At 42.6% G+C, this 23,623-nt stretch overlaps 1 protein-coding gene across 3 annotated transcripts in view; it reads right to left on the bottom strand.

Moving 5' to 3' along the window:
- The window catches only part of LOC142742221 (mitochondrial ornithine transporter 1-like), a 46,401-nt gene extending 23,171 nt beyond the window's left edge, over window positions 1-23,230 (bottom strand). The window contains exon 1 of one of the 3 annotated variants that reach the window (XM_075851751.1): window positions 23,143-23,230. The gene's annotated coding sequence lies outside the window, so the exon portion shown is untranslated. Of the gene's footprint in view, window positions 1-5,898; window positions 6,012-20,085; window positions 20,140-23,142 lie in introns of those variants that run through there. The other 2 variants (XM_075851752.1, XM_075851753.1) reach the window with 2 other exon arrangements.
- Window positions 23,231-23,623: the final 393 nt, after the last annotated feature.

Below are 23,623 nucleotides of genomic sequence, written 5' to 3'. Positions count from 1 at the left end.
CACAGCTTATCCGCCCCGGTAGCCGCAGGGAATTCCGCCAGCAAAACCGCACCAAATAGTGGCGCAGGTTTCGTGAGGCATGTCCGCTGCGGGAATCCTGCAGGGAAAAAAAAGTTTAGACTTGCCCCGGCCGTAGTTTAGGCGACGCGTCTCTCTCTTCTGAACGAAGCCCCGCCTCCTGGGATGACGCTGTAGACCATGTGACCGCTGCAGCAGTCACATGGGATGAAACGTCATGACAGGAGGCCGGACTGCGCTAAGAATAGAGGATCGCGTCACCAGGACTACGGCTGGAGTAAGTCTAAACTTTTTTATAAATTAAAAAAAATACCTTTTTTTTTTCTCATTTGTGATTTTTGCTGCAGAACCGCAGCATTTCCGCAACAGAGGAGCAGCGATTCTGCAGCATAAATTGACATGCTGTGGCTTAAAAAAACACACTGCAGGTCAACTTTTTTTGCAGCGTGTGGATGAGATTTGTTCAAATCTCATCCACTCTGCTGCGACTGTAATACGCTGCGGATTTTCCGCAATAAAACGTGTTGCATAAAATCCGCAGTATTCGTGCCTAGTATGTTCCTACCCTAACAATAAGGCCCAGTTCACAGAGTTTTTGGGCCTTGATATTGACTCGGACACTGCGTCGGAATCAGGGCCAAAAAACATCCAAAACCGCCTCCCATTGATTTAATCTGAAATCAATGGGAGCCAGTCGCGGAAAAAATAAAAAGCAGCACGTCCTTTCTTGCCGCGGTTCCGCCTCTGACCTCCCATCGAAATCAATGGGAGGCAGAAAATGCATTTTTCGCTGCGTTTTTTGTCTGCTGTCCTCAATCGCCGCAGGCAAAAAACGCAGCAAGATAGTGTGGGCAGGTCAAAATCTGCCTCAAAATTCTTTAAGGAATATTGAGACAGATTTTTTCTGCCTGCAAAATACACTGTGTGAACAGGGCCATACATAATCAGCACTTTGAGACACTTTACTCACTGTGTCAGAAGAGCTGCTGGCTCCCACTCCAGTCCTCGTTGTCAGGCGATGTCTTCCAGGCGATGTCTTCCAGGCGATGTCTTCGGTCCAGACGTCCAGTCCTTCACGCTACATTTGGACTCCTCCCCCTCTCCTTACGCAGCTACGCGGAGGAGGAGGCGGAGGACGAGGCGGAGGAAGACGAGGCGGAGGAAGACGAGGCGGAGGAGGAGGCGGCTTAGGAGGCAGAGGAGGACGAGGCGGAGGAGGACGAGGCGGACGAGGAGGACAAGGCGGCGGAGGAGGCTTAGGAGGACGAGGCGGAGGAGGACGAGGAGGACGAGGCGGAGGAGGACGAGGCGGAGGAGGACGAGGACGAGGCGGAGGACGAGGCTTAGGAGGCGGAGGAGGACGAGGCTTAGGAGGCGGAGGAGGACGAGGCTTAGGAGGTGGAGGAGGAGGAGGAGGACGAGGCTTAGGAGGCGGAGGAGGAGGCTTAGGAGGACGAGGCGGAGGAGGACGAGGCTTAGGAGGCGGAGGAGGACGAGGCTTAGGAGGCGGAGGAGGACGAGGCGGCGGAGGAGGAGGAGGCCGAGGCTTAGGAGGTGAAGGAGGACGAGGCTTAGGAGGTGGAGGAGGACGAGGCTTAGGAGGAGGAGGCTTAGGAGGAGGAGGAGGAGGACGAAAGAGGACGAGGCTTAAGAGGAGGACGAGGCTTAGGAGGAGGAGGAGGACGAGGCTTAGGACGAGGCTTAGGAGGAGGAGCACGAGGCTTAGGAGGCGGAGGAGGACGACTCTGAGGCTTAGGAGGCGGAGGACGAGGCTTAGGAGGACGAGGCTTAGGAGGCGGAGGAGGAGGAGGCGGTGGAGGACAAGGCTTAGGAGGCGGAGGAGGATGAGGCGGCGGAGGAGGCGGAGGAGGCCTAGGCGGAGGAGGCAGCGGAGGCCGAGGCGGCGGAGGACGAGGCTTAGGAGAAGTAGGAGGCGGAGGAGGACGAGGCTTAGGAGGTGGAGGAGGACAAGGAGGAGGCTTAGGAGGCAGAGGAGGAGGAGGCGGTGGAGGACGAGGCTTAGGAGGCGGAGGAGGAGGCAGTGGAGGACGAGGCTTAGGAGGCGGAGGAGGACGAGGCGGCGGAGGAGGCGGAGGAGGCCTAGGCGGAGGAGGCAGAGGAGGCCAAGGCGGCGGAGGAGGACGAGGCTTAGGAGAAGTAGGAGGCGGAGGAGGACGAGGCTTAGGAGGTGGACGAGGAGGAGGCTTAGGAGGAGGAGGAGGCAGAGGAGGAGGCTTAGGAGGCAGAGGAGGAGGAGGAGGCCGAAAGAGGACGAGGCTTAGGAGGAGGAGGAGGAGGAGGAGGATGAGGCTTAGAAGGAGGACGAGGCTTAGGACGGGCGGGCGCACACGCACGCGGGTGGTGTTTGACGGCCCCCACGACGAGAGGGGGGCCCGCAGCTCACGACATTACTTTGGTGAAAAGAACAGACCCCATTGCAGGGGCCTGTTTTTTCTACCAAATGCAAGTCGTGGCAGTGGCCGGGCCACCCTTTCAATTAGGGTTGGCTGGGCCCCTTACAGAAGTACCCCTAATACCCCCCTGATGGCGGCCCTGGCTGTGAGACCTTATATAGACAGTTGTGCGTCTTTCCAAATCTTGTCAAATCACATGAATTTACCACAGGTGGACTCCAATCAAGGTGTAGAAACATTTCAAAGATGATCTAGAGAAATGGGAGGCCCCCAGAGTTAAATTTCAAGTGTCGTAACAAAGGGTCTGAATATTTATGTCCATGCGAAATTTGCAAAAAATTAAAAAATTATGTTTTCACTTTGTCATTATGAAATATTGAGTGCAGAATTATGGGGGAAAACGTGATTTTTTTTATTTTAGCACAAGGCCTCAACATAACAAAATGTGAATAAAGTGTCTGCCGAATCTGAATGCACTGTATATATATGTATATGTATATTTATTTATTTATTATTGTCTTTTGTTTCCGTTCATTTATTCTTCCATAGATCACAAAGGGCTCAGATTATACGACCAGTGTCCATATCAGAATTCACTAGAAGATGACTCCCAGAATTGCAATATGTATTATATAGAGCAGTTCCCTAAATTCCTTTATATTTGAGAGACGTTTTTTATCATATATCTTCATGAAACCGGATGCTATAGATATGTTGAACACAAAGACATTACAGGAGTCACCTACTTATTGTATATATGTAAAGATAATGAATACATCAATATTGTGAAACCAGGTATCCCAGATAATTGTGTAATAGATTTTGCTCTGGCAACATCTGAGTCAGATGCCAAACTAGGTGACTGCACTGTTATGTGACCTTTATATCTCATGATCTACTGCGCAACTTTATAATTCTATTTTCCTTTCTTTTTTATTTTAGGGTTCAATTATGTTGCTTTATATTTGTTACAGGACACAATTGAATTATTGTAATTGGTTTAGGTCACATATAGTATGACACTCCTTACAAGTAACATTATTTTTTTTATGCCAAAAAGCATTGTGCTTTTTAAAGTTGACACAAAATAATACCACCCACAGGTATACACATCATAGAGACAGCTCATGTAGCTACTATGGGAGCCATGAGAAGGGGAGCCCGGCTCAGGCTGTTTGTGCCTTCATTGGGGATTCTGTTGGTGTTTCCATTACTTTTGACAGCAATAATAACGCAGCAAGCAGCGCTATTCCTGTTGTCAAAGCAACGAAATCCTGATGGACCCCATCATAAAGCAATGAATCCGTCGTTCAGCAGCATCCTGGCTTATGTTGTAAACGTAAACCATGGCACAAGTGTAAACATAGCCTAAGACAAATTAGCAAAATGTAAAACTACAATAATTAACTCCTTAGTGACCAGCCTATTTTAGGCCCTAACGACCATGCTATTTTTTTTTTTTTTCGTTTTTCTATAGTCGAATTCAAAAAGCTATAACTTTTTTATTTTTCTGTCGACATAGCTGTATGAGGAGTTTTTTTTTTAGAAAAAAACCCTGAAATTCTGACAAGGTTCTATGCGTTTTAAATTGACGCCGTTCACTGTGCGGCATAAATAAAATGTTACCTGTATTCTATGGGTCGGTACGATTACGACTATACCACATATGTATAGGTTTTTTATGATTTTAAGTTTTACGACTTTTGCACAATAAAAACACTTTTGAACTAAAATTATTTGTTTTTGCATCGTCGCTTTCCAAGAGCCGTAATTTTTTTTATTTTTCCATCAATGTAGTGATTTTTTTGGGCTCGTTTTTTGCGAGACGAGACGTAGTTTTGATTGGTACTGTTTTGGGGTTTATGGAACTTATTGATTAACTTTATTATGACATTTTTGCTGGGCAATGGAAAAAAAATAACAATTTCGCCATTATTTTTTGTGTTTTTTTTACTGTGTTCACCTTGCAGTTTAAATTACATATTAACTTTATTGTTTAGGTCATTATGGTGGCGGCGATACCATATATGTGTACTTTTATTTATTTATTACTGTAATTTTTATTAATCATTTTTATTTCACATTACTTACTTAATTTATTAGTCCCACTAGGGGACTTCAGTGTACGATCTTTCGATCGCTGCTATAATGCTTTGGTATACTTAGTATACCAAAGCATTATTGCCGGTGAGTGTAAGCCTTATTCACACAAACGTGTTTAACGTCCGTGATACGGGCGTGAAAATTATGCGCGTCGCACGGACCTATGTTAGTGAATGGGGCCGTTCAGACATTCCGTGATTTTCACGCAGCGTGTGTCCGCTGCGTAAAACTCACGACATGTCCTATACTTGGGCGTTTTTCGCGCAGCGCGCACCCATTGAAGTCAATGGGTGCGTGAAAATCACGCGCGGCACACGGACGCACTTCCGTGTGTCGCGTGTGATTCGCGCAACAGTAGATAAAGAAATGAAGGAAAAAATAAAAGCACTTCCTTCATTTCTTTTTCTAAACATCAAAACCGTGTGTCATAAGGATGGCATATGCGTGAAAATCACGTAGCCACGCACCATTCACTGATGACACACGGAACTGCAACGCACGCAAAACACTTTGTGTGAATCCGGCCTAAATCTGACAGGCAATCTATTAGAACGTGACTCCGGCACGTCCTAATAGGCATATGCCCAGGGCAGACCTGGGGGCTTTTATCAGGCCCCCGGCTGCCATAGCACCCAATCGGAGGCCCACGATTGCATTTGCGGGCCACTGATGGGTGACAGAGGGCACTCCCTCCCTCTGTAAACGAGTTAAATGCCGCTATCGCTATTGACCACAGCATTTAACGGGTTAAACGGCCGCGATCTAAGTAAACTGCGGTCTTTGGAGCAGGAGTCCAGTTTTCGTTAGACAGCCAAGCCCCGGATTCAGCCTGCACGGGACACCCGTGCAGGACTTAGACTGGGCCGCCGTGAAAAGGCGACGGCCTAGCCTAAGTCCCCTTAGTGACCGCCGTGAAAAGGAGTATTGGTGGTCACTAATGGGTTAACCCGTTAGTGAACGCCCCATAGTGTTTTTACGTCGGTCACTAATGGGCTTTATTCCGATGCAATAGCCTTTTTACGTCACTGCATCGGAATAAATAAACAAACAGAGTAGGGAGCCATTAAATCTCCCTGCTCTCAGCTGCCAGAGGTAGCTGAGGGCAACCCTGCTCGACCGGGTGAGATCGATATTAGTATCGATCTCACCTGTTTAACCCCTCAGATGCGGCGCTCAATAGCGTGCGCCGCATCTGAGTGGTTTTGGAGAGAGATAACTTGTTAAAAGCCCTTAGTGGGACAAAAAAAAATGTCAGAATGAGTTAAAAGGGGACGTGCCCGTTTGCTGGAAATTAGAGCTCCGTCTTCATCTCCTCAAATATTGGCACAAATCAGCTAGATCTGCATTCTTTCGGCTACATTACCTGCACCAGTGTCCCAGCTTTAGTATTTTTCGTGGAAAAGACAGGAAAACTGGATCTGCATCCTCCCGCATGGCGTCGTCTCAAATGGCGGTTTTACCTGCATCATCTGGCGGCTGCCTCTCTGATGTGTCTGGACACGAGGAACGCGGTTAGCCAATTGATTCTCCTCTATCTAAGGTTGTCATGCAATCAATGTTAAAATCCCTACGTAATTCTCTCTTACTGGACTTTAAAACTATGATGGCAGATATAAAGAAGGAGTTGGCAGATTTTGGAGACAGGACGGCTCATATTGAAACTAAAATGGTGGAATACGCTACTTCACATAATGAACTGATTGATGTGCAAACTGTCTTGGAAGAGGAGGTTAATCCGCTGGGGGCATGTTCAGACGTGGCGGAATTCTGCAGACACTGTCCGCATCAATGCCGCACATAATCCGCGTTGCAGATTCCGTTGCGGATTTGGCTAAAATGTTAAGTAAAATGCAGCGGATTTCTCGTTGCGGATTCAAGTGCAGATCAGACCCTGTCCCATCCCAGTCTGGGTATAGACCTCGACACACATACTGTAGGTCCAGCCAGAATGATGAAATATCCTGTTCCTGAAAGCAATCCGCAACGCAACACACATTACATCTGCGGATTTCATTGCGTAATTTTGAAACTCCATTGAAGTCAATGGAGAAATTCCGCAACAAGTACGCATCAAGTCCGCAACAGACAGTGTATGCTGCGGACAGAAAATTCCGCACCGCAGCCTATGGTCCGCAGCGGAGTTTTCCACAATGTCTGCACGAAGATAACTAAAAAGGTGTGGAAACCAATGGATGAACTGTTTGCTGCGGATTTCCACTGCGGACTGTCCGCAGCGGAAGTCCACAGCAATTCCGCCACGTCTGAACGTGCCCTTAGGAGCAAAGTTTGTGATCTGGAAGATAGGTCCAGGCGGAACAATGTGCGTATACCTGAGACGGTCCCTGATTCTGACCTTGACTCCTATTTTCAAAAGCTGTTGCAAACAATTCTGCCGGATCTTAGTGTTTTGGATCTTACGGTAGATAAAATACAGGGGATTCCAAAGCCCAAATATTTGGGACCCTCAGTGCCTAGAGATGCTCTGGCTAGAGTTTATTTCTTTAAGACTAAAGATTTCCTTTTGAATCATCTGAGAAGATATCCTACTATGCCTGAGGGTTATGGCGACATATCACTATATGCTGATCTCCCAGCAGCTACTTTGACTCGACGAAGGGAATTCTCTGCTGTGACCAAGATTTTGAGGGACTCTGGCATTCCCTATAAATGGGGCTTCCCAGTGAAACTGGTTATTCGCAAAGAGGGATCTATGTTTACTTGCAACAGCCCGGACCGAGCTGAAGACCTGATGTGCACGTGGAAATTAATGCCATTACAACAACGTCCCCCTCTGCTCGGTCTCCAAATGCTGGCAGATTGGATGCAGATTGGGCTACAGTTCTTTGTTTTCATCTATGTACTCGCATACTTACGAGTTACTGCACTCCAGTATACTAATTTGTGTATTCAAGAATCCCATTTGCTACCCAAAGATTGTTTTAGAGTGGCGCATTACTAGTTTCCTTATATTGTGCATTCAACATCTAATGCCAAAAAAGCTGGAGTGTGTATTATAGTGAAAAATAAGTTGGCTTTGGTGGTTGACCACACGTTTATTGATGAGAAATTTAGATTTATAATTCTGGTTTGCACTATAAATGGTCAGCAATTTACCATTGTTGCTTTATATGCTCCTAACAAGGCCCAGACTAGATTCCTTAGAATGGTGTTTAAGAAGGTGGGAGAACATAGGGTAGGTCATCTGATATTATGCGGTGATTTTAATCTCCCTGTAAACAGACAATTTGACACTTCTTCTTCACCTCGGTAGGACAGAGGTGACATAATTTTTTTGCTCAGAGGGGAAAACCTACATGATGTGTGGATTATAGCTTTTTTTTCCCTTAGGCATGCGTCCTATTCTAGGATAGATTATTTAGTAGTGGGTTCCTCCTGTCTGCATTTATGTTCCGAGACATCTATAGGTGCTATTACGTGGGCAGATCACGCCCCGATATTTTTAGTGGTGGAGGAGCAGTTCCAGACCTTACCACCATATATGCGGAAATTAAATGGTTCTCTCCTTAGACTGCCTGCCCTTAAGGATGACATTTTATCTCATTTAAGGGAATTTTTCTTAATTAATGATAACGGGGAAGTGTCCGACGAAACTTTATGGGCTACTCATAAAGTCTTTATTAGAGGTATATGTATAAAATTAGCGGCTAATCAGAAACGTGCAAGAGAAAGGCAAATTGCTAACTTGTTGACTCAGATTACGGAGAAGGTAAAAGAAAACAAAAGCTCCCCATCTCAGCTTCTAGGCAATCATCTCACGCAGTTGCGTACCATGTTGCGTTCGGTTATGTTGGATAAGTATGAACATAATGTGAGGAAATGTAGAACTAAATATTATGCTATGGGGGATCGTACGGGTGCTCTTCTAGCTCGCAGAGTTAAAAAATCAATCGGCTAAGTCCAAGATAGAATATTTGGAAGATTCCACTGGTACTAAGATCAGAAACCCCATTGATATTGCTAATAAATTTGCGCAATATTATGCTGGTTTGTATAGTTAAAAAATTGACCCCTCTATATATCAACTTTCTGAGTAGATTATTAAATGCTTTCTGGATTCGTTACATCTACCTACTTTTTCTGAACCTCAGTTGGAATGTTTAAATGCCCCATTTATAATTGCTGAGATTCGCCGTGTCATAAAATCGTGTGCTAGACATAAAGCTCCAGGTCCTGATGGTTTGTCCAATGATTATTATAAACTCTTTGTAGAAGAGTTGTCACCTTATCTATTGTGGTTATATGTTTCTTGGCAAACCTCAGGCTCTATCTCTAAAATGAGTTCTGAAGCAATTATCTCAGCTTTGCCCAAGCCATGGAAGCCTCCAACTAAAACAGAGAACTTTAGACCTATAGCGTTGTTGAACTGTGATTTAAAAATATATTCAAAGTTGTTAGCCTTTTGCTTACAAGAGGTCATCCCTGCATTGATCTCTCCTGATCAAGTAGGATTTGTAGCGGGCAGGAGGTCTAAGACGTATGCTAGACCTCCTTCAAGTGGTTGAGATGTCTAAGGTCCCGAGTGCATTCCTGTCTTTAGATGACTGGGTGCACTGGGGCTATCTTGATGCTGTCCTTTCTAAATTTGGGTTTGCGGGAGACATTAAGAAGGCTATTATGGCTTTATATGTATCTCCTAATGCAAAAGTTTTGACATCAGGATTTTTGTTGGACAGTTTTGATATTAGTAATGGTACCAGGCAGGGTTGCCCGCTGTCTCCGGTCATATTTGCTTTAGTTATGGAACCGTTAGCAGAGGTTATTTATTCACATGATGGTATATATCGGGCATTCTTGTGGGAAAGGAGTTCCATTATTTGGGTTTATATGCAGATGATGTTATCATCACATGTGCTAAACCATTATCTTCTATCCCAGCCATAATGGAGGTGTTAGACACATTTTCTAAAGTGTCTTACTATAGGCTAAATGTGTCTAAGACTCTTATTTTGCCTCTTTTTATGCCAGCCGACTCCTTGCGATCCTTAACCCCTTAAGGACGCAGCCACTTTTGGACCAAATGACACTCATTTTTTAAATCTGACATGTGTTACTATATGTAATAATAACTTTGAAATGCTTTTACCTATCCAAGCGATTCTGAGATTGTTTTCTCGTGACATATTGTACTTTATGTTAGTGAAAAAAACTGGTTGATAAATTCAATATTTTTTGTGAAAAACACCAAAATTGTGAGAAAATTTTCAAAAATTAGAATTTTTCTAAAATCAAATGTATCTGCTTGTAAGACAGATAGTTATACCACACAAAATAGTGACTAGTTAACATCCTCCATATGTCTACTTTATGTTTGCATCATTTTTTGAACATTCTTTTATTTTTCTAGGACGTTACAAGGCTTATAAGTTTAGCAGCAATTTCTCACATTTTCAAGAAAATTTCAAAAGCCTATTTTTTTAGGGAACAGTTCAGATCTGAAGTAGCTTTGAGGGCCTTATATATTAGGAACCCCCACAAATCACCCCATTTGAAAAACTGCACCCATTAAAGTATTCAAAACAGCATTTAGAAAGTTTCTTAACCCTTTATGCGTTTCACAGGAATTAAAGCAAAGTGGATGGGAAATTTGCAAATTTCATTTTTTTTGCAGAAATTCCATTTTAATCCATTTTTCCTGAAATACTAAAGGTTTTAACCAGAGAAACACAACTGAATATTTATTGCCCTGATTCTGCAGTTTTTAGAAATATCCCACATGTGGCCCTAGTGTTCTACGGGCCTGAAACAAAGGCCCCAGTAACAAAGGAGCACCTAGTGGATTTTTCGGCCCTCCTTTTCTTAAATTATATTTCAGGCAACATGTCAGGTTGGAAGAGGTCATGTGGTGCCGAAACAAAGGAAACCCCCCAAAAGTGAATAAATTTGGGAAACTACACACCAAGATTAATTTATCTAGGGGTGTAGTGAGCATTTTGACCACACAGATATTTCATTCAATTTTTTCAACAAATAAATGAGGAAAAGCAGCCCAGCATTTGTAAAGCAACTTCTCCAGAGTACGGAAATACCCAACATGTGGTCATAAACTTCTGTTTGGGCAAGCGGCAGGACTCAGAAGGGAAGGCACGCCATTTAACTTTTGGAGTACAGATTTTGCTGGATTGATTTCTCTGCACCATCTCACATTTGTAAAGCTCCTAAGGTACCAGTACAGTGGAAACCTCCCCAAAAGTGACTCCATTTGGGAAACTACACCCCTAGAGGAATTCAACTAGGGGTATAGTGAGCATTTTGACCCCCCCCCCCAGGTGTTTCATGGATTTCATTAGAATTGGGCAGTAAAAATGAAAAAAACATTTTTTTTCCCACTAAGACGTAGCTTTAGGTCAAAATGTTTCATTTTCTCATCAAATAAAGGAGAAAAAGCATCGTAAGTTTTGTAAAGAAACTTCTCTGGAGTACGGAAATACCCCATATGTGGTAATAAAGAACTGTATAAATACACATCAGGGCTCAGAAGGGAAGGAGCACCATTTGGCTTTTGGAGAGCAGATTTTGCTGGATTGGTTTTTCTGCTCCATGTCGCTTTTGCAAAGCCCCTTAGGTACCAGTACAGTGGAAACTCCCCAAAAGTGACTCCATTTGGCAAACTACACCGATTAAGGAATTCATCTAGGGGGGTAGTGAGTATTTTGACCCCACAGGTGTCTCATAGATTTTATTAGAAATGGGCAGTGAAAATGAAAAATTACATTATTTTCCAATAATTAGTTCAAAATGTTTCATTTTCTCAACAAATAAAGGAGAAAAAGCACCTTAACATTTCTAAAGCAACTTCTTCAGAGTAGGGAAATACCCCGCACGTGGTCATAAACTGCTATTCGGACACACAGCAAGGCTCTAAAGGGAAGGAGCGCCATTTAGTATTTGGAGTGGAGATTTTATAAGATTCGTTTTTTGACACCATGTTGCATTGAGCTATAGTACCAGTACAGTGGTACCCCCCGAAAAATTACCCCATTTTGAAAAATAGATCCCTCAAAGAATTTAACTAGGAGTGTAGTGAGCATTTTGACCCCACAAGTGTTTTGCAAAAATGAGTACACAATAGATGTTGCAGATTGAAAATTGCCGTTTTCCACAGATATGCCATTTCAGTGCCCAATGTGTTGTGCCCAGCTTGTACCACCGTAGACACACATCCCATAAATTGTTAAGCAGGTTCTCCAGAATACAATACAGTAATACCCCATATGTGGTCATAAATTGCCGTTTGGGCACACTGCCAGGCTCAGTTGAACCACCATTTGGCTTTTGAAGCGCAGATTTTGCTTGGTGTTTTACTGGTATTTCAGATTATAATGTGGGGGCATATGTAAGCTGGGCGGAGTACATCAGGGTATATGTAAGCTGGGCGGGGTACATCAGGGTATATGTAAGCTGGGCGGAGTACATCAGGGTATATGTAAACTGGGCGGAGTACATCAGGGTATATGTAACCTGGGCGGAGTACATCAGGGTATATGTAAGCTGTGCGGAGTACATCAGGGCATATGTAATATGTGCGGGTACATCAGGCTATATGTAATATGTGAGGAGTACATCAGGGTATATGTAAGCTGTGAGGAGTACATCAGGGTATATGTAAGCTGTGCGGAGTACATCAGGGTATATGTAATCTGGGCAGAGTGCATCAGGGCATATGTCATCTGGGCGGAGTCCATCAGGGTATATGTAAGCTGGGCAGAGTGCATCAGGGCATAATAGGATGATGTAATAATGGGGTGAATGAATAATCCATGGATTGATGTGGTCGCTTTGAACCAATCCTTTATGCACAGGCCGGGTTTATTGGGTATTATACAAAATATCTGCGCTCCAGCATTGACTAATCTTTGACTTCTTCACTAGCCCTATAAGCAGCACAAGGCTCTAAAGTTTCCTCATCTCCGCTGCATCTACAGGGCCCACCTGTGGGGTCCAGCAAATGACGATGTGGTGTATTTAGTGAAATTCTACTGGACCTAAAAAATTAGTCTGGGCCGTTATTTTGCATCATTTTGCATCATTGCGTTTTGAGAGTCATAACGTGTTATTTTTCCGTTGACAGAGCTGTGTGAGGGCGTGTTTTTTGTGGAACGAGCTGTAATATTTATTGGTTCCATTTTGGGGTAAATGCGATTTTTTTTTATCACTATTTATTACATTTTTTGGGAGATGAGGAAACCAAAAAAACAGCAATGCTAGCACGGTTTTTATTTTTATTTTTTACAGTGTTCACCGTGCAGTATAAACAACATATTAACTTTAATCTGAGGGGCAATACGATTACAGCGACACCAAATTTATGTAGTTTTTTTTACGTTTCACTACGTTCCCACAATAAAATACTCTATTCTAAAAAAAATAATGTTTTAGTGTCGCCATATTCTGACAGCCATAACTTTTTTATCTTTTAGTTGATATCGCTGCGGGACGGCTTGTTTTATGCGTGACGAACTTTAGTTTCCATTGGTACCCTTTTGTGTTACTTGCAACTTTTTGATCACTTTTTATTAAAAAATTTTTGAGGCAAGATGACCAAAAAATAAAATGCTGTCATTGTTTTTACGGTGTTCACCGTACAGTAAAAATAATGTGATATTTTTAGAGTTTAGGCCGTTCCGAACGCGGCGATATTATGTATAGTTTTTTTTTCATGTTTTCATTTTTTTCTAATTATAAACGAGTTGATCAGGGAAACAGGGCGAATATGGTTTTTATTAGTTAAAACTTTTATTTATTTATTTTTCTTTCACATCTTTTTTTTACTTTTTTCACTTTTTTTATTACACTTACCTGGAGACTTAAAGATCTGGTCTTCTGATCCCCGCTACAATACACTGCACTACTTATGTAGTGCAGTGTATTGTAACTGTCATTCTTCATCTGACCGTTAGGCTGGATTCACACGAGCGTGTGCCTTTTGCGCACACAAAAACGGGGCGTTTTGCCTGCGCAAAAGGCACTTGACAGCTACGTGTGGCAGCATCATATGATGCGCGGCTGCGTGGTTTTCGCGCAGCCGCCATCATTATGACACTCCATTTGGATGTTTGTAAACAGAAAAGCGTGGTGCTTTTCTGTTTTCATTCATCCTTTTGACAGCTGTTGCGCGAATCACGCTGTTTGCACGGAAGTGCTTCCGTGTGACATGCGTGGTTTTCACGCACCCATTGACTTCAATGGGTGCGTGATGCGCGAAAAATGCTCAAAGAACGGACATGTCGTGACTTTTACGCAGCGGACCAACGCTGCGTAAAAATCACGCACATGTCTGCACGGCCCCATAGACTAATATAGGTCCGTGCGACGCACGTGAAAATCATGCGCGTTGCACAGACGTATATCCCGTTCGTCTGAATAAGCCCTTAACGTATTAGGTCCTGCCTCGGCTGACAGCCGCTGAAGATGAAGCGCGCACAGCTCCTATCTACAGGGCGTGACTGTACGTCCTTGTGCGGGAACTCACTTTGAATCTGGACGTACAGTCACACCCAAATGCGGGAAGGAGTTAAAACAAGTATATTCCTTTGTTTGGGTGACTGATGGCCTCCCTTACCTGGGGGTGGAACTGTCCTTTCCTACCAAGTCTTTCATAGATCTTAATGTTGATATTCTGATTGGAAAAAGTAGTCAAACTTGAATTATCTTGGATAGCAAGAATTCATAGTTTTAAAATGATGTATTTACCAAAAATCTTATATGCAATGAGATGCCTTCCATATAAATTCTCTAATTTCCATATTAATAAACTTCAGGCTCTGGTGGGGAAATTTGTATGGGCAAATAGATATCCAAGGGTGTCACGTAAGATCTTATACCAACCTAGTAAATTGGGAGGTATGGGTGTCCTTAACCTCTCTTTGTACCAAAGAGCCTCTTTAATTGATGCATTGCGTGAGTGGTGGAATTCTGATTCTGAGCATAAATGGATCCTAATAAAGAGAACTTTTGGAGGCGGAGTGTTTAAGGCAGACTGTTTCGCATACTCCCCTGTCCTCTATGCAGGCCACTCTAGATATTTGGATATATTTGCTAAAACACAATACGCATGTCCGGATTCCCTCTAAATTGATATCTTTAACCCCTTCCCGCTCCTTGACGTACTATTACGTCATGGCAGCTGTATCGTTCGCGCTCCATGCCGTAATAGTACGTCTCGGGAGTAACGGCCGTTTCGGCCGTCCTCCCGACACATACAGGAGCTGTGACGCTGCTGTCTTGTTCAGCAGCTGTCACAGCTCCTACAGCGGGGACCGATCGCTGTGTCCCCGCTGATTAACCCCTTAAAAGCCGCGTTCTATAGAGATCGCGGCTTTTTAGGGGTTAAGCTGCCATCACCGGCCTGCTACACGATAGCGGCTGGCGATGGTGACTATGGCAACCGGACACCAAACAATGGCGTCCGGCTATGCCATAGACGGAAGCCTAGTGGGTCATGACAACGTCAGGACCCACTATGCTTGCTGTCAGTGAGTAGCTGACAGTTCTAATACACTGCACTACGCATGTAGTGCAGTGTATTAGAATAGCGATCAGGGCCTCCTGCCCTCAAGTCCCCTAATGGGACAAAGTAATAAAGTAAAAAAAAAGTTAAAAAAAGATGTGTAAAAATAAGAAAATAAAAGATTTAAAAGTATTAAAAGTAAAAATCCCCCCTTTTCCCTTATCAGTCCTTTATTATTAATAAAAATATATAAACAAACAAATAAACTATACATAATTGGTATCACCGCGTCCGTAACGGCCTGAACTACAAAATTATTTCATTATTTATCCCGCACGGTGAACGCCGTAAAATAAAATAATAATAAACCGAACTACAATCACAATTCTTTGGTCACTTCACCTCCCAAAAAATGGAATAAAAAGAGATCAAAAAGTCGCATGTACCGAAAAATGGTACTGATCGAAACTACAGTTCGTTACGCAAAAAATAAGTCCTCGCACGCCTTTATTGATTGAAAAATAAAAAAGTTCTGGCTCTTAGAATAAGGTAACACAAAAAGTTAATGATTGTTTACAAAACGTATTTTATTGTGCAAACGCCATAAGACATAAAAAAAAACTATAAACATAGGGTATCGCCGTAATCGTGTCGCCCCGCAGAATAAAGTGAATATGTCATTTATAGCGCACGGTGAACGCTGTAAAAAAAAACGAAAAAAAAAATCAATAGTACAATTGCTGTTTTTTAGTCACCACGCCACCTAAAAATAGAATAAAAACTGATCAAAAAGCCGCATGCACCCCAAGAAAACTACAATGAATTCCTCAAGGGGTCTAGTTTCCAAATTGGGGTCACTTTTGGGGGGTTCCCAATGTTTTGGCACCACAAGACCTCTTCAAACCGGACATGGTGCCTAATAAAAAAGAGGCTTCAAAATCCACTAGGTGCACCTTTGCTTCGGAGGCCGGTGCTTCAGTCCATTACCGCACTAGGGCCACATGTGGAATATTTCTCAAAACTGCAGAATCTGGGCAATACGTATTAAGTTGCGTTTCTCTGATAAAACCTTTTGTGTTATAAAAAAAATGGTATAAAGAGGATTTTCTGACAAAAAAAAATGTAAATTTCACCTCTACTTTGCTCTAAATTTTTGTGAAACACCTAAAGGGTTCATAAACTTTCTACATGCTGTTGTGAATACTTTGAGGGGTCTTGTTTCTAAAATGGGGTATTTGATAGGGGTTTCTAATATATGGGCCCCTCAAAGCAACTTCAGAACTGAACTGGAACCTAAAAAAATAAAATAAATGAGGCAATACTTCGCTTCTTACATTATACTGATAATGAGCCGTGCCCACCCCGAGATGACCCCAGTTTTGACCGTTGGTATAAACGGAGACCCCTATTAGACCGTTCCAGTGCCAGGTTTTCCCAAGCATACACCCCCGAGAAGTGTATTTCTATTGATGAGTCCCTGGTGCATTTTAAAGGGAGGGTTCAATTCCGCGAGTACCTGCCGGGTAAGAGGGCAAGGTATGGCGTGAAGATGTATAAGCTGTGAGAGTGCATCAGGGTATACCTACAGGTTTAGGATATATGAAGGAAAGGCCACCCCCAAACCAGACTTCATCCTGGACTACAATAGGTACATGGGAGGGATGGACTTGTAAGATCAAGCCCTGAAGCCCTACAGCGCCATGCGGTGCGGTATAAGAAGCTGGCCGGGCACATCATACAGATGGCATTGTACAATGCGTACATGCTACGTCGATGTGCAGGCCAGACGGGAACTTTCCTGGAATTTCAAGAGGTGATTATCAAGAACCTAATCTTTAGGACCAAGAAGGGGGGGGGGGCACCCAGTACTTCTGGAAGCGAGCCCAGGGCAACACTTTCCTGGAGAAGTTCCCCAAACTGGCAAGAAGGGAAAAAGTCAAAAGAGGTGCAAAGTCTGCTATAAGAGGGTGATAATGGATGACACAATATATCAATGTGACACGTGTCCCGAATAACCAGATCTCTGTATGAAAGTGTTTTAAAATTTATCATACATCCCTTGGTTTATAATTTACCCCAATTTTACTTACCCTGATGCACTCCACACAGCTTATCCCCCCTCGTCTTTCCCCTCTGGGCCCTGCTGTGTGCCCAGGCAGCTGATAACATCCACATGTAGGGTATTGCATACCCGGGAGAACCCACATTACAGTTTATGGGGTGTAGGTCTCCGGTCAAAATGCTCACTACACCTCTAGATGAATGCCTTTAGGGTGTAGTTTTTAAAACGGGGTCACTTCTTGCGGGTTTCAACTGTACTGGTACCTCAGGGGCTTCTGCATACATGACTTCGCACTAGAAAATCCCCAGTAGGCCAAATGGTGGTCCTTTCCTTCTGAGCCCTCCCATGGGCCCAAACGGCAGTTTATCACAACAAATGGGGTATTGCGGCACTCAGAACAAATTGCGCAACAGAATGGGGTATTTTGTTTCTTGTGAAAATAAGAAATTTTCAGCCAAAACTACATATTATTAGAAAAAAATAATTTTGTTTTCATTCCCAGCCCAATTCAAATAAGTTCTGTGAAAAAACTATGGGGTCAAAATGGTCACAACACCCATAAATGAATTCCTTGAGGGGTGTAGTTTCCAAAATGGGGTCATTTGTGGTGGGTTTCTATTGCTTTGATACCTCTGGGGCTCTGCAAATGCGACATGGCACCCGAAAACCAATCCAGCAAAATCTGTACTCCAAAGAACACACAGCGCTCCTTTCCTTCTGAGCCCTCCCATGGGCCCAAACGGCAGTTTATCACCACAAATGGGGTATTGCCGCACTCATGACAAATTGGGCAACAAAATGGAGTATTTTATTTCTTGTGAAAATAAGAATTTTTGAGCTAAAATGACATATTATTGGAAAAAAAATATATTTTTTTAATTCCCAGCCCAATTCAAATAAGTTCTGTGAAGAAACTATGGAGTCTAAATGGTCACATTACCCATAAATGAATTCCTTGAGGGGTGTAGTTTCCAAAATGGGGTCACTTCTGGTAAGTTTCCATTGCTTTGATACCTCTGGGGCTCTGCAAATGCGACATGGCACCCGAAAACCAAACCAGCAAAATCTGTACTCCAAAGAACACACAGCGCTCCTTCCCTTCTGAGGCCTCCCATGGGCCCAAACGGCAGTTTATTGCCACAAATGGGGTATTGATGCACTCAGGAGAAATTGGGCAACAAAATTGAGTATTTTGTTCCCTGTGAAAATAAGAAATTTTGGTAAAAAATTATATCTTATTGGAAAAAATGTCATTTTTTTAATGTCACAGCCCAATTGAAATAGGTGCTGTGAAAAAACTGTGTGGTCAAAATGCTAACAACAACCATAAATGAATTCCTTGAGGGGTGTAGTTTCCAAAATGGGGTCACTTTTGGTGGGTTTCCATTGCTTTGATACCTCTGAGGCTCTGCAAATGCGACATGGCACCCGAAAACCAATCCAACAAAATCTGGACTCCAACAAACATATAGCGCTCCTTTCCTTCTGAGCCCTCCCATGGGCCCAAACGGCAGTTTATCACCACAAATGGGGTATTGCCACACTAAGGACAAATTGGGCAACAAAATGGGGTATTTTGTTCCCTGTGAAAATAAGAAATTTTGATCACAAATGACATTTTATTGGAAAAAATGACATTTTTTTCATTTCAGAGCCCAATTCAAATACGTGCTGTGAAAAAACTGTGCGGTCAAAATGGTAACAACAACCCTAAATGAATTCCTTGAGGGGTGTAGTTTCCAAAATGGGGTCACTATTGGGGGATTCCTACTGTTTTGACACCTCAACACCTCTTCAAACCTGGCATGCTGCCTAAAATATATTCTAATAAAAAAGAGGACTCAAAATGCACAAGGTGCTTCTTTGCTTCTAGGGCTTGTGTTTTAGTCCACGAGCGCAGTAGAGCCACATGTGGGACATTTCTAAAAACTGCAAAATCTGGATAATACATATTTAGTAGTGTTTCTCTGGTAAAACCTTCTGTGTTATAGAAAAAAAAATGAATAAAATTGAAATTCAGCAAGAAAAATGAAATTTGCAAATTTCACCTCCACTTTGCTTTAATTCCTGTGAAATGCCTGAAGGGTTAAAAAACTTTCTAACTGCTGTTTTGAATACTTTGAGGGGTCTAGTTTTTAAAATGGGGTGTTTTATCAGGGTTTCTAATACATAGGCCCCACAAAGCCACTTCAGAACTCAAGAGGTACCTTAAAAAAAAGGCTTTTGAAATTTTCTTAAAAATATGAGAAATTGCTGTTTATGTTCTAAGCCTTGTAACGTCCAAGAAAAATAAAAGAATGTTCAAAAAACGATGCCAATCTAAAGTAGACATATGGGAAATGTGAACTAGTAACTATTTTGGGTGGTATAACCGTCTGTTTTACAAGCAGATGCATTTAAATTCTGAAAAATGCTATTTTTTCAAAATTTTCTCTAAATGTTGCAATTTTTCACCAATAAACACTGAATATATCGACCAAATTTTACCACGAACATGAAGCCCAATGTGTCACGAGAAAACAATCTCAGAATCGCTTGGGTAGGTTTAAGCATTCCGACGTTATTACCACATAAAGTGAAATATGTCAGATTTGAAAAATGGGCACTGAGCCTTAAAGGCCAAAACTAGGCTGCATCCTTAAGGGGTTAAAAAGTTTGGAATATTATATACCCCATTCTAATTTTCAGTTGTGGAGTCTGTCTGGAATAGATACTATAGATAAACTTTATTGTAACTCTATCTTTAGGACGTTTGAGGATCTAAGTCGCGAGGCGAATCTGCCAAAGGCGATATTTTATCAATATTTGCAAATTCGTCATGCTCTTCAACAGCGCCCACAACCGCAGGCTACAGGTTCACTGTCTCACATTCGACAGTTCATATTGGGTCTTGAAAACTATACTAGGGGTCTATTCTATGTCTATTGCATATAAATAGTTGTCGGTGCTGGGAGAAAGGGAAAGAAAATTACCATATATGCATAAATGGGAACAAGATTTAAATATTCAGACAAAGGTACCTCAGTGGAGAAGAGCTTGTGACTGGCTGATACGTTCATCTCGATGTATGAACCGCTTGGAGCAGGTAAAAAAAAAGACATTTAAGATGGTACCTTTACCCATCCCAGCTAGTTCATATTATTCCGGGTTATTCGAATCTTTGTTGGAGACAATGTGGAACATATGTGGTGGTCCTGCCCAATAGTTAAAGTGTTTTGGGAGGATACTTTCAAAGTTATCGCTTTAGTGGCTGGTTATCTCCCCAGCCCCCGATATGGCCTTTGTGAATATTAATGTAGCGGAAATGTCTCCAGAACTTTGTTGGCCTTTGGCGCACATTTTAACCTCAGCACGTTCACACTGGAAGTCTTCTATCCCTCCAACACTTTCTGACTTATGTGCTAAGGTTAATTCGCATATGCATCACGAGTTTGCAGTAGCTTCTCATTCATCTCAATTGATTGCGCTTAAGCTTCATTGGCATGCTTAGTTAAAAAGCTTGCTGGCTCTACTACCCAGAGAATATGATAGTATTTGACAATGTCATATGGGATTCATACTGGAATATGGAATATTGATGCTTGCTTTCTGGTTTCTATGGTTTCTTTACCTAATTCTTACCACAACTTGTAGCTCTATTGTGATCATATATATGTATGTGATGGCTGACATGTTTCTTTATTTTTATTTTATTGTATGTCAATTGTTTATATATGTTTCTTGAAAATGAATAACAATTTATTGGAAAAAAATCCCAAAAAAAACGAGTTAAAAGGGTTTTCCCATCTTAGACATGGCTGTTACAGAAGCAGACGTGCAGTGCTTGCTCGGCTGTTTCCGTTACTCCCATTGGGACATAACCTGTTGATGTGTCATAAATATCCAAAATGCGAAAACCCCTTTAGACTTTTTACTAATATAGGAAATAAATTATGTTAAAAGTTCAAAAAAAACCTTTTGCCATTTTCCCCCTAAAGTAATGTAAAAAAAATAAAAAAATAAACATGATTGGTAATGTCGCACTACTACAATCAGGGCCGGTGTCAGCACCTGGCGAACCCAGGTAAGTGCCAGGGCCAAATACCCTTGGAAGGGCCCACTGGGCTGCCGTGTACTTATGCTGCCATCATGCCTCCTCTAGGAGCGGAATCCCTGGCCAGAGCGTTGCCGACGCTCTTGCCAGTGATTCCGCTTCTAGAGGGAGCCCCTGTCTAGGAGCAGAATCCCACAAGAGCGTTTCCGGCGCTCTAGCCGGAGATTCCGCTCCTAGAAGGAGCCCCTGATGTCCCTGTCCATATATGGACAGGGACGTCAGGGGCTCATCCAGGACCAGAATCCCTGGCCAGAGCATTGCCGACGCTCTGGCCGGGGATTCCGCTCCCGGAGAAGCCCCTTATGTCCCTATCCATATTTGGACAATGACATCAGTGGCTCCTCCTGAAGCGGAATCCCCAGCCAGAGCGCTGCCGATGCTCTGCCCAGAGATTCTGCTCTTGGCACTATCTACAAACAGGTAAGTGTGTGTCAATATCTACAAGGGCGTGTGTGTGTGTGTGTGTGTGTGTGTGTGTGTGTACACAAGTGACACTATCTACAAGGGGGTGTGTGTGACACTATCTAAAAGGGTGTATGTGTGGCACTATCTAAAAGGGGGTGTGTGTGGCACCATCTACAGGGGTCTGTGTGGCACTAGCCACAGGGCGCTGTGTGGCACTATCTACAGAGGGCACGTGTCACTACCTACAGAGGGCACTGTGGCATTAGGGGCACAGACTGGGTGGCCTAACTTCTGTATGGGGGCACAAACTGCACTTTTCTGAAGATTTACTGTTGCCATTAGTTCCCCCAAAGGGGCCCACTAAGTCTGTATCACCCAAAAGCCCACATAAACCTGGAGCCGGCCCTGACTACAATATAACATAATTTATCCTGCAAAGTGAACGCCAGAATTGCTGTTTTTTTATCACCTCACCTCCTCCAAAATAGTAATAAAAAGTGATCATAAAGTTGAATGCACCCCAAAATTGTACCATTTGGCCCTGTTCACATGGCGCTCAGTAGAAAATATGTGTAAACGGGTCAAAAACGCTAGTGTTTTTCGAAATCGCTTTTTAAAATTCAGGTGTTTTTTGACGCATTTTGTTTGAGTTTTTGGTGCTTTTTTTGGTGCGTAATTCGGACTCCCATTGACTATGGGAATTAGGTGTATTTTCAGCGCCTTTTAGGCGCCAAAACATTGACCTGACGCTTCTTTTTTTTAAATGGCGCGTTTTTTTAAACAAGTTCGTGTAAAAAAAAACGCTGCATGTGAACTACAATGCGCTTTCCCATTGATGTCAATGGAAAGTTTAAAGCATGAGTTTTTGACACATTTTGGCGCGTTTTTCGGCAAGTAAAAAGCATCAAAAACGCGGCGAAAACAAGGCCTTAAAAACTACATTTTGCCCCACAAAAACAAGCCCTCACGCAGCTCCATTTATGAAAAAATAATAAAGCTATGGGTCTCAGAATATGGCGAGAATTTTTAGCAAATGGTTTTTATTTTGTAAAAGCGGTAAAACATAAAAAACTATTTAAATTTGGTATCGCCGTAATCATAGCGACCTTTTTTTTCCATTGCAAATAAAAAATTCTAGCAGTACAGCTTTGATTATCCCTTTCCAGGTTTTGTATGCTGCATTGTTTTAATGTATGAGTGTATTACCTGTCAATGGAAGAGGATGTGATATATATATATATCACATCCTCTTCCTCTTTCATATTTCAAAAATATTAAGCATATAAGGTGACAAATACATCTTAAGTTAAGTGATCAATAATATAAGTATATGTGGATAGAGATCTGTAGATATATCACTAATCCAATAACCTGTACACGCTTCTCCTCCTGCTTCAAAAATAATCACGGGAGCATGATTTTTTGGGGTAAAAAGTCTTCTATTTTTATGGACGGCCCATGAATTTACAGATGGGTGACAACCCTGGTACAACTCTGATTTATGTAAAGGCTACATGTAAAACAGATACGTTACACAAAATCAGGACTTCCAGTACAGAAAGAAAAGTACAGGACTCACCGCTTTCTGGTTGACTCTCAGGCTTTGTGGGACTTAAAAAGGGAGCACATGGTTATGCACAATCTCTCTATTTACACAGTGTCCTAATCCCTGTTACTAAAATGATGTTTTCCCCTGTCTGTTTACATATTCCATTGTGACCCTTTCACAATTCATTCCCCACGTGATTTTCTCGAGTCTCGCCTACTTCTGAAATAGTGAACATACTGTATCTAATGTATGGTATGCAATAAAATAAACTAAAGTAAAATAAACTATTATAACATATGTTAAGAATTGACATTTATCAATGTCATATTATCCAAACATTGGAATAGGCTCTAGGAATGAGGGAGGTGAGGATACAAGCATCCTAAAAACATAGAGCAGCTCATGACTAAGGGGATCAGTTATACATTACTGTGACATTAGTAAAAACACAACACACTACGTACATGGATTAGGCGCTTTTCACATATGCGTCGGAGGCTCCGGTCGGGGG

Source organism: Rhinoderma darwinii, chromosome 2 (assembly GCF_050947455.1).
Source record: "Rhinoderma darwinii isolate aRhiDar2 chromosome 2, aRhiDar2.hap1, whole genome shotgun sequence".
Taxonomy (NCBI): Eukaryota; Metazoa; Chordata; class Amphibia; order Anura; family Rhinodermatidae; genus Rhinoderma; species Rhinoderma darwinii.
This window is presented reverse-complemented; position numbering and strand designations above follow the sequence as displayed.